This window comes from Cavia porcellus, unplaced genomic scaffold (genome assembly GCF_034190915.1).
Source record: "Cavia porcellus strain 051 isolate PalLab524CR breed Dunkin Hartley unplaced genomic scaffold, mCavPor4.1 scaffold_25, whole genome shotgun sequence".
NCBI lineage: Eukaryota > Metazoa > Chordata > Mammalia > Rodentia > Caviidae > Cavia > Cavia porcellus.
The window spans coordinates 53,030,682-53,043,542 of NW_026947508.1; the positions used below are offsets into that span (position 1 = coordinate 53,030,682).

Here is a 12,861-nt window from a genome sequence, read left to right on the forward strand (position 1 = left end):
GCATAGCACTGTGGCCACAATAAATAATGATATGGCATACTCTTGAAAATTGCTAAGAATATACATTTGAAATGTTATCACCCCCAAAAAACAGAAAGAAGAAAGAAAAATGTATGTGAGGTGATGGATAATTCCATAATCTATAAAAATACCATATGATCTTGTAGTATCCCATAAATACATACGAGTTTTTTTAAAGTTTAAAAATAAATAAACATATATATTTTACTTTTAGAAGTACGGGCTATATTTATTCTCAAAAGCAACTAATACTTATCAAACAACTTGCTAGTGTACACTAGGATCCTTCTAGGTACCACACACCACGTAAAACAGCAATTATTTATTCATAAACTGTCAATGATGACAATTAAGTTTAATTTTAAAAGGAAAAAATTAATACCAGAGAGGCTTTATGTGATTGGAGTAAAAACTCCCTCTGAAAGCAGGGAACCAAAATATTTCAAAGGAAAAAAATTCACCTTCATTTTTGCATGATACCCTAAAAATATCATTATCCTCCCCAAAGCAATTTTTTCTAACAGCCCATTCACCTCATCCTAAAGAAGACACACATCTCACACCATAACGCTTCTTTAGGGTGTTAGACAATGCTACTGCGGGTCTTCCTGGCTTATATGCTGCAGAGGCCAATTCAATTACAGGAGCTGCTATGATATTTGCCTTTTCTTCAATACTTTCCATATCAGACAAAAATGAAACTCTGCAAGGTGAATGAGGTATGTTTGTGCATACTGGCCAACAACAACATTTCACTTTAATGCTAAACACTCATGTTATTCTGCTCATGAGATATATAATATTAATGATTTACTCCTTTACTCTGCCCAATTATAAATACATAAGAATGTTTTACACATGAGCTTAAACCCTTAGCTTCCTGAAAGTTTAAAGTAATCAAATAAAAATGTAAGTCTCTTATTTGTGTATAGGAATGATATTGATTTCTGAGTGTTGGAATTGTATTAGGCTATACTACTGAATGGATTAGAGGTTCCATTCCATCCAGCTATTCTGCTTCTGAGTATCTTCCCATAAGAATTAAAAACATCACACCACAGCAACATATGTGTACCCATGTATATAGCAGCACAATTCGTAATAGCTAAATCTTGGAACCAATCCAAATGTCCATTAACCAAAGAATGGATAAAAAGATATGATATTTGAAGGATACACTGGAGACTTTTACAGGTAAATGGATGTAACTTGAAACCATACTCATAAGTGAAATACATCACATATGTGCACATATGTACATATCATATTGTCTTCCTAGTATGAGAAACTGAAACAGTAAGTTCTAAAATGTACAATAGATATTGTGAAATGGGAAGAAATTGTACAAAAGGAAAAAGGAACTAGGATGGGTGAAATGGGAAAGAAAAGACAGGCAAGGGGAAAAATGCAAATCAATTACACTATCAGGGTCTCTTAGTTCATTAAAAAGGAAGGTTTATGCTGATATTGATTGGAGAAATTTTTATGCCTATATTTTATACCCTGAGCAACTACTTTAAAGATAACAACATGTAATATATTAACAAGTGTTATTCTATTTTTTATTATAAATTTTGTTTTACCTTTTCTCCATAAAATAAAAAAACATGATATTAAAGTGAATGCATCTGCAACTGAGTATTCTGATGCTTAAAAATTGAACGTAGGAAATCTGACTATCAAGATTTAAAAGTAGTTCACAAATACAGGTGGCAATGAAAGCTCTAAAGACACGTAAACATGAATCCTCTTAAAATTTTGATTATAATAACATAACGTAAACAACCAACTGATGGATCCCTCCACCATCTGAGAGACAGCACAATCATCATGGCAACAGTTCAAAACTGTGCCATGATAATGCCTAATTCCTTCTTCCCAGAAGCCCTTATGGCTTCTCCCTCCCAAAAGTCTTTTCCAAAGCTCATGTGGGTAAAGATTTACCCAGTTCCCTGCACTCTCACAAAACAAATCAGCTCACTTCAGTCCCCAGAGCCCTTCCCCCATCAGAGCTTACATCAGGCAGAACCTGCCCTTTGTCTGCAGAGAGCCACCACAACCTTCTCTGTGGTGATGTCCCTGTGCCCTCATTAAATTCTTTCTTATCTAGTTGTCTCCTCTCTTTTAATATTCTGCACTGCCCTAAATAAAGAACAAAATTTCAACTCAGTCACCAACAATAACAAACTAAATGTTTTTCCTGTATGTTCTATCATTCTCCATTCTCTTCATCCTTCATCCAAGACAGAAAAAGAGGGGAGGGGTGTAAAGAATTAAAAATTCAGTACAAATACTTGTAGTTTAAAAATTAATCTTTCAAATAAATTTCTCTTATTTACACCTATTACTACTTTATAAAAATTCTTGTTTTTCAGAGTTAAATTAGGTATCTTTAGACAAATTCTGATACAAGCTTACACATAAATTTAAAGTCTCAACAGTGTAACTATAATTTTACGATTGTCATGCTATTAAACATCAACAGGTTGATAAAACATCTGTTCTTCAATTTTTCACCTAAGTTGTTATGGTAACCAAAATATGTGAGATATGTTTCCTAAATTTAACTAATTATTTCAAGTAAATAAAATTATATCAGCTTATTAGCTACAAATAATATTATCATTTTTAAATGTCAGTAGATTATAGTTAACTGATATTTACACATGGATTATAGTTATAGTTATAAAATATAAGCTGATATAAAATTATATCAGCTTATTAGCCACAAATATTATTAACATTTTTAAATGCCAGTAGATTATAGTTAACTGATATTTACATATGGATTCACATGAAAAAAATAGCAAGGGTATATTTTTTCCAGTTTGGGGCATTATCTTGATTCAAAAACAAAAACAAAAAAGGAACCACTCTGTTTTCTGAACCACACACCACAGTCTCCCACTGACGTCCATCAGTGCGCAGGGCCAGGGTCCCCTAGGGCTCACCTTCTCCAGCCCCAGTGGGAACTGCTATTCCAGCACCCACACACACTCTCACACATCACCTAGCTGCTGAGGAAACTATTCTCGCCCAAATTAATATTCTGAAGCTCTGATGGGAACACACTAGGAGACAGAGGGTACAAGGAGGTCATGAAGGTTAAAGGAGGTCATAAATATGGGGCCCTAATCCAGTGCCATTAGTGTCCTCTAAGAGAGGACCCCAAAGAGTTATTCTTTTTCCTATTGCCCTTTTTTATTGACTGCCTTCCCATATTGCCTTCCCGTATAAAGTGTAGGAAGGGTGGATTTCTGGCTGTTTAGTTCACATCAGCTACCACACCTACAACCTGACACAACAGGTGATTAATAAATATTTACTGAAGGCATAAAATATAAAGTTAAAACATCTTAAACTATGGATATACCATGGCAAGAAACAACACATTTTTGTAATGATATTCAAAGAATCCAATAAAGACTTACAATCTTCAATAAGTTAAATCACAAAATCAAAATTTGTGCTCTCACTACAGAACCACAGAATCTTGCTTCCTTGCTTCCTACGAATCTGATCCAAAACAGCCTATGTCCTTCTCCCACCAATTAAATGTGGAAAACACCTACTGGAGCTTTTCTGTCCTGGAACTTGTTCTCCATGCAGTTTGTAGATGAACTCACTTGCTCTCACTGATTCACCCATCACCTTACTGGAATAACTCTGAAGTCACCATCTCTGGCCTAGCTCTGTCTGGGCCCTGCTGCCACCCTGTACTTCTAACCTTCTTTAAGGAATACATCATTTAAGACACACCATCGGAAACAAAGGACAAAGGCTTTAGGTAGAATATAACATTGTACTCATTTGAGTAGAAGAAAATCCTAAACAAAATATAATTTTAAAATGTAGTCGTTAGTTGCATATAGAGTCACATTACTCCATACACTGCCTAAGGAATTGTTTTTCTTTTATCATAGAAATTAGACCTGTGGCAAGAGGGAATTACAATCTTTGAGTTACGACTGTGTATTCTAATTAACAGTACACCCTTCCTCTAATTATCAGTTTCTCTTCAACCACTGAATTATTCCCAATATTGTAATACAGTTTTATTGCATTCAAATTGAATTTAATCACTTGGGGGAGAAATATAAGAAATTTACCTGAGGTTTTTCAAATTAAGTTTCTGAACTGGGATAGTTTATTTTTAGAAGAAAAATAACTCCCATGTTTTTCTTCACCACTGGCTTCCAAGTAACATTTGTTTTCTCCAAAAATGTTTCTTCATACTTACTAATCAACTCATTATTATTTTAAAAGCAAACATTTTCTAAAGCATATTTTTTAACCTTTCTGAAGATTCTCAGTAATTTGATGAAATAACAACTCAGAATTTAGAAAAGGCTTTATATGAAAGCGGGCTAGTAGAATTCATTATCATGCTTTAATAAATCATTTATTTTTTTAAAATTTCATTAAGTAAAAAGAAAAGAAAAGAATTTCCAAGAGAAATCATAATTTGTTACAGCTTCAGTGCCAAGCTCAGGCCCGAGTCTTGCGAAGCAGCACTGAGAAAGCTCCAATTGAAGCTCTAAGAGTCACTAACACCTGCACAGTCAGTCTGTGGTGAGCCACACATTAAATCAGGCAAGTCTGACTACTATTTCTTTGTCAATTACTTTTTCTTCAAATTAAGAATAGAAATGGAATTGGATTGGTTAAGTGTTGCTCTAGACTGTGACCCTCCAGGTTCAGGAATGTAAGGTGCCTGAGGGTGAGGCCTGCAGAAGTGCTTGGATCACCAAGTGGAGCCCTGGTAACTAACATGAGAATGCCCTTGGCCTCTTATACGTGGTGAGGTTACTACAGAAGTCAGCTACCAGCAGACTTTGAGTTTCAAAAATAGCGGCTTGCTGGGGGATTGGGTGGAGAGTCTCTGCACAGAAATCAGATTAGATGCTAGAATATGACAAAATGGAGAGTGCCAGACGAATGGATAACGATTCTTATTAACCAAGGCAATAACCGAAGGGAAAAATAAAACTAGGAAAAGGAAGGAAAAACACGGATGGAGAGCTGAAGCCCAATGTACTCACTGAGCCTCATTCCATGCTGTACTAGGCGTGCCCCAAGGATTTAAGGTTGTGTTCAGACCGCAGCTGCTGAGAATGGGAGTCTGCAAATCCCACACCCTTAACACGGCACACTGACCAGTGGATCCAAGAGGAAAAGCTGTATTGGCTTTTTGGCGACTGCTAGAAATTGAGACCTGGGACCCTGTGAAGCAGCCAAAGCCACCTGGCTGCACCAGAGGAGACTTCAAGAAGCTCCAGAGCTCGGAAGCTGGACACCGAGCAGTTTTCTGACCAAACTGCGCTGGGCTGGGAACGCAGTGAAGACAAGCAGTGCAGTGTGCAGTGGACCCAAGAGAAAGATCTGCATTGAGTCCTGGTGAGTACTAGGGACTCAGTCCCACGGCTGCTGTCGCTGGCTGGAGGACATCTTGGAATTGGGCAGAGCCTGCCACCACGGCGACATCAGTGGCAGAGAGAGGACATCTTGGAGTTGGGCAGAGCCCACAACGTAGTGACATCAGATAGTTGCCCCTGGCACAGAAAGGTCTGGTGGAGGACATCTTGAAATTGGGCAGAGCCTGGCACCATGACTGTGTCAGTGACACAGAGAGGACTGGTGGAGGACATCTTGGAATTGGGCAGACCTGGCGCCACAATGACATCAGATAGTCACCTCTGGCGCAGAGAGGTCTGGTAGAGGACAGCTGGGCTTTGGGCAGAGCCCTGTGCTGCGGTGACATTAGTCAGCCACTTCTGGCACAGAGAGAACTGGCAGGATCTGCTGGGGCTGAACCACGCCTCTGGTGGGGACCCAATAAGCAGATACAAAATAGTCACAACTCTGTGACATCCACAAGGTACAGCCTAACTTGTGGATTGATTGGCACAGAGGCTGGAGGCTAGCCTGCACCATCCCTGCATCCCTGCCTACCTCAGATAACAGCAAATTGGGGAGGGCAGCAAAAAACTCAAGTCAGCATGCTTTGAAAAGGCCCTAAGCAATATGGAGAGGGCCAGAGACCCTCAGGACACACCAGTCTGAAAGAAACCAGAAACATGACAAGAGATAGAAATAAAAAAATCTCCAGCTGCCGAACATGAAAAAATAAGCCCAGGAGAAGTAAACACAGAAGAGAACCAACACAATCACCATCCAATAGTAGACACAGCATCAGCCGAAATAAATACCTTCATGACCTCATAGACGAATTTAAAACTGTACGTCTGATTCAACTGAGGCAAGATATAAAGAGATTAATTAAAGAAATTATAAGCCCCACCCAAGAGAATACAGATGGAAGAACGGAGGAAATCAGAAAAGAAAGAGAAACTTCTGAAGAAAAATTTAAACATAACCTAGAATACATGAAACAGATTCAAAGAGATTACCAGGAAACTAAAAACTCCATTGAACACTGGCAAAATGCCTTGACAGAAACTAAAGTTAGCCTTTTGAAACTTGAAGAGAGATTTATAATATACAATTGTGAAAGAAAAGACCCCTTAAAAATAACCAGGAGCCAGAAAGAAATAATTCAAAGGCTAGAAGATGACAAAAGGATACATAACTTAAGAATAAAACATGTAAAGAGATAATATAGAAACCGTTGTTCATTTTGTATTAGCTGGTTCTAAATACCCTATAATTCTTGCATTCTCTTGAATGGCTTCACACTGTCTTGATATGCTTGATGTTATAGCATACGAAGTTACACTCAAATAATTCAAGGAAAGAGGCACTATGGTGACTATTATTATGTTAGATTATTGTGTGAAACACAATGACGCTTGAATTGTTCAGTTCTGACCTGCGTTGTTCTGTTACAATGTACTGTCTTATCTCAATCTGCCCCCCTTTTTTAAATTAATCTATTTTCTCTCATTTTTTTTTTTTTTTGGTCTTTTTCGTTTTTATCGGTACCAGGGATCGAACTCAAGACTGCCTGCTTGCAAGGCAGGTACTTATGCCGCTGAGCTAAATCCCCAGCCCCAATTTTCTCTCATTTTTTTAATTAAGGGAAAACTAAAGTAAAAAATAGCGGGACATATTATAGTAACTTTCTTGGTTTTCCTATTAACCTGATTTGAACCCCAGTATTGCTCTCCCCATCTTGTTCTGTCTGATTATTCTATATTCTATTTTGTTTGATAGTATCAAGTTTGAGGGTATAAGGCAACCACTTTGAAGGCAATAAGATATACTATGATCTCCATTATGGTTTGACTATTATCCTTTTTTTGGAGTCCTGTTAAGGTCTCCAGTGTAGGTTTTATTGGTCTTGTTCTGTACTGTTTTGATCAACTCTTTTATACCTGATGATACAGGCAACTCAATTTAAAAATACCAAGAGGCACAATGGTAACCACTTTTGATCACCTGGTATTCTATTTTTGCATCATGTACTATGTCCACCCTTCTGTTCTAACTGACTCTGTTTTGCTTAGCAAAACGTTTGGTTTTATTCTCTTCAAAAAAAGTAGTAAGAACCGTGGGAGTAATAAAACCCAAAAAGTCTAACTGTTATTGTAAAAAAGAGAGGAAAGGAAGGTGGACTAAGGGATATAACCGCAGGTATGTTCGAATGTGTAGGATGGAAAACCATATTACTGAGCTTTTGTTGAATCATTGAACGGAACTGTCTACAATGTCACTGTATGAATGTCCATTTTATATGCTTTAATTTTGTAATTTGGACAACTGTTTCTGGGAAGATAATATGTAACCTGTTAACTGGTAACTTCTTACTGTATATTTTTTTTCGTGAAATTCTCTATTACTTGTACCCTTTTACTGCTTTGTTTTTTCATGTCCTTTCTTTTTTTCTCTTTAAATAAAAAAAATCTATAAAAAATAAAAAATAAAGCATGTGAGCAAGGAAGCAGGAGCAACCAAAAATGAAATACAAAGAATATTCAACAGATATATTAAAGGAAAACTTCCCAAGCATAGGAAAAAGAAATGATATTAGATAAATGAGGCATACAGAATTCCAGCTACCTACAACCAAAACAGATCTACACCCAGACATATAATAATCAAGATTCCAGAAATCCACCAAAAGAACAGAATACTAAAAACAGCCAGGGAAAAGAAACAGATAACCTACAATGGGAAAATTATCAAAATAAAAACAGACTTATCAACACAAACTCTCAAATTGAGAAGGGCCTAGGGGAAAATATTCCAAGCCCTGAAAGAAAATAACTTGCAATCAAGACTGACATACCCAGAAAAACTCTCTCTCAAAATTAATGGAGAAATAAGATGTTTCCAAGACAAGGAAGAACTGTGGGAGTTCATGGCCACCAACCCACCCTACAGAGAGTGCTGAAGGACATTCCAGAGAGAGAGACAAAGGAATACCAGGATTCCAGCAACAGTGGCAGAGAGGCCTCAATGAACAGGGCAGACAGTGGAATGAAGGACTAAGGTGGACAAATTATAGCAGTAAATAAGAAGGAGTAGCAGACATGAGGCAGAGACGGTAAGCTATAATCTTTAGTATAGATAGCTTTGATACACTAAAAAAAAAAAAGGCAGAGGTCACTACTAATAGTGTATCAGGATTTAAAAATTAAAGTAGTCTTTTATCACTCTGCTTAGTTTGAATTTATTTTGTTCCAGTCTGTCCACTCATATCAGATTTGAAGACATCTGACCCAAAAATAGCAGGTTATACCATGGTAACTATCCTTAATTTCCTATTAACTTAAACTGAAACCCTGTATTAGACTGATCTTATTTGAATCTGATTTGTTAGACCGCTGTTTTTGCCTTGGCTGATTTTATTTGAATTTGGTATGCTTGACAGTATCAACTCTAAAAGTAGAGACAACTACTCTGAAGATGACAAGATGTAAAAGATATCCATACTAGTTTTGATTATTAACAGCTGTCAAGTCCTACAATGTTTTCAAAGTAGTGTTTTTTTTTAAAATCGGTATCAGGGATCGAACTCACGACTGCCTGCTTCCAAAGCAGGCGCTTATGCTGCTGAGCTAAATCTCCAGCCCCCAAAGTTGTGTTTTTATAAAAATAGCTATGCAATACTATGTTAACTATATTAAGCCTGATGATGTGGACAAGTCTATTGAAAATAACAAGAGAAAGTAACTACGGTAGATCACCTAATATTATGGTTTTATGTGTCTTTTTCATTGCATGTTTTTCTAGGAATTTGTTTTGCTGTCTTGTTATGATTTGTTTATCCCTACAATACAGAGAGGATAGATATACATGTAGAAATTCACACATGGGAAGATTTTTTTAAACTATTTACAGGAACAGATTATATAATGCAAGATGTAATGAACAGATATTCTGAAGAAGAGACACTAAGAAACCCAATGCTAATTCTGTAGCATTATGATATAAAATCTAGCAATACTATTATTCACTGTTCAGAGTGATATTTGTCTAGTCTCTTAAGTTCAATTTCAGCATATGTAAAGATAAGGACAGCTACTACGAAGAGACTGAGAGACCCTATGGTAGTTATTATTATCTTCCCCAATGTCAGAGCTTGAAGACCTAAAAAGCCTTCATCATCCTGTAATGATTTGATTAGTTCTATAATATGCAGTATGTATTTAATGTGTGTGAAGATGGGGACAACTATTTGGAAGAAACTAGAGACAATTAGATAAATAGTGAAGATCTCCAGTGGACTTGCTTTGAAATCTGTATTTCTTTAAATTGTTTCTTTTTGAACTGTTTTGTTCTGTTTTGATATGTTTAATCTTATCCTCTTTAAGATAAAAAACAAGTGTGTAGGACTGATAACCATATTATTAAGTTTTTGTTAGATCACTGAGCAGAACTGTTGGCAGTGTCACTATTTGAATGTCACTTTACATACTTTAGTTTTGTAACCTGAACAACTATTTCTAAGATGGCAATATGTAACTTCAACTGGTGATTTTTTTACTGTTTATCTTTCTGTAATTCTGTATTATTTCTACCCTTTTTTTCCTCCATGTATTTTTTTTTGTTTTTCTCTTTAAATAAAAAAATAAAACTAAAAAATAGAAGTCAGCTACTCACAAGCCATGAAACAGGCCTTTATCAGTTTTTTTCCCTAAGAAAATAACTGAAAATACCAGCAAACAGAATGCAACCAATCATCAACAAGATCATACACAATGACCAATTGGGATTCATCCCAGGAATGCAGGGATGGTTCAGCATATGCAAATCAAGAAGCTAAGCATAATACGTCATATCAATAGAGCCAAAGATAAGAATCACATATCATCTCAATAGATGCAGAAAAAGCTTTTGGTAAGGTCCAACACTCATTCATGATAAGAATCCCACAGAAAGTTGGAATAGATGGACTTTACTTCAATCTGAAAAGCTATCTATGACAAACCAACAACCAGCATCATATTAAATGGTCAAAAACTGAAAGTTTTCACTCTAAGATAAGGAACAAGAGAAGGCTGTCCACTATCACCACTCCTATTCAATATAGTGTTAGAAATATTAGCCAGAGCAATTAGACAAGACAGAGAAATAAAAGGAATAACAACAGGAAAGAGGTTAGACTGTCATTATTTACAGATGATATGATACTCTACATAGAAGACTCCAAAACCCCATTGAAAGACTTCTAGATGTAATAATCAAATTCAGTAATGTAGCTGGATACAAAGTCAACACTCAAAAATCAATAGCATTCTTGTATACAAACAACAAACTCACTGAGAGGGAAATAAGAAAACCACACCTTTCACAGTAGCATCCAAAAAAAATGTAATACTTGAGAATCAATCCAACAAAGGAAAAGATCTATTCAGTGAAAATTTCAGCACTTTGAAAAAGAAATCAAAGAAGATCTCAGAAAACAGAAAGACATCCCTTGTTCATGGATAGGAGGAACAAACATTGTGAAAATGGCCTTTCTCCCAAAATTGTTATACAGATTTAATGCAATTCCAATTAAAATACCATTAACATGCTTAACAGACCCAGAGAAATAATTCCTAAAATTTATCTGGAACCAGAAGAAACCTAGAATAGCAAAGGCAATTCTGGGCAACAAAGGCAAGGCAGGACGCATCATAATATCTTACTTGAAATTATACTACTAAGCTACTGTGATAAAATCAGCATGGTACTAGAATAAAAACATCTGAAGATCAAAGGAATAAATTAGAAGATATAATACAACTACAAACACACTCAGCCACCTTATCTTTGACAAAGGGGTCAAACATGTTCACTGGAAGAAAGATAGCCTCTTTAATAAGTGGTGCTACAAAAACTGGCTTTCCATAATGCCAAAAACTAAAACTAGATCCATGTCTATCTCCATGCACTAAACTAAAGTCAACACTAAATCTACTGGAAGACAAAGTAGGTAAAAATATTGAAGACATAGGGGTGAGAAGAGAATTCATGAATGGAAATCAAACTGCATGGGAAATACTTCCCAAAATCAACAACTGGGATCTCATTGTATTAAAAAGTTTTTGCATGTCAAAAGAAATCTCCAACAGAGTGGAAAGAAAACCCACAAATTGGGAAAAAATCTTAGTCAACTGTCCCTCAGACAAAGGACTTCTATTTAGAACATATAAAGAATAAAAAAAAAAAAAAAAACGGGCCCCCAAAATGTAAAGACCCAATCCAAAAATGGGCATCTGAAATGAATACACACTTCTCAGATGAGGATACAAATGGCAGATGAATACATGAAAAAATGTTGAACATCATTGGTCATTAAAATGCAAATTAAAACTACACTGAGATTCCATCTCACTCCAGAAAGAATGGCCAGGATCAAGAAAATCACCAATAACAAATGCTGGAGATACTATGGGGAAAAGGAACTCTCCTGCACTGTTGGTGGTAGTGTAGAGTGGTGCAACCACTGTGGAAATCAGTGTGGAGGTTCCTCAGAAGTTCCTCGGAGGTTCTGTTTTGACCCAGCTATTCCACTTTTGGGAATATTCCCAGAAGAACTGAAAACATTGTATCACAGTGATATATGTATACCCATGTTTATAGCAGCACAATTTGTAATAGCTAGATCTTGGAAACAACCCAAATGCCCATCAACTGAGGATTGAATAAAAAAGATGTGGTATTTTTATACAATGGAATACTACTCATCTATAATGAAAGACCACTCTGAGGCTTTTATAAGTCAATGGATGCAACTTGAGACCACACTTGTAAGTGAAATAAATCAAACTCGTATGTGTAAATTCTGTATTGTATTCCTAGTGTAAGAAACTGAAAGAGTAAGTAAAATACAAAATCTTCATAAATAGGGTGTTAGGGGAAGAAACGGCTCAAAGGGGAAAAAATAACTCAGGGGAAAAGAGAAACAAAGTAAGATATAAATTTGTATATATACACTTAAGATTACTAAGATGATTGTACTAATAATTCTATTAGTTCTTGAAACAAAACAGTTAACACTCATGGGATTAGATCAATTTTGCATAATTCCATCTGGTAATTCAAATAAGACTTATAAAGATAACTATGCAAAACAATAAAAATTGTTATGTTTCTACCACCTTATTTTGACAGTCTACAGTTATTATTTTGGGCTCCTAGATACAGTTATTTATTTGTTGTTTAGGTTTTTTTTCCTCTAATACAGAAAGGATAGATGTACCAGTATATGCTTATTTATGCCTAGAACTTCACCCAAAGAGTTTACAAGAACTGATTTTAGTATATATAATAGTATGAACAACTACATTGAAAAAAACAAGACACCATGGTAGCCACTGATAATTTCCTATCATTTTGATTCAAAAGCCAATAATGCTTTTATTCTTGATTTTGATTGGTTTTGGTCTG

General features: G+C 35.9%; 1 protein-coding gene across 6 annotated transcripts in view; it reads right to left on the reverse strand.

Annotated features, from left to right (window-relative positions):
* Positions 1-12,861, reverse strand: part of Oma1 (OMA1 zinc metallopeptidase) — a 98,562-nt gene that overhangs the window by 17,301 nt on the left and 68,400 nt on the right. The window lies entirely within an intron of this gene.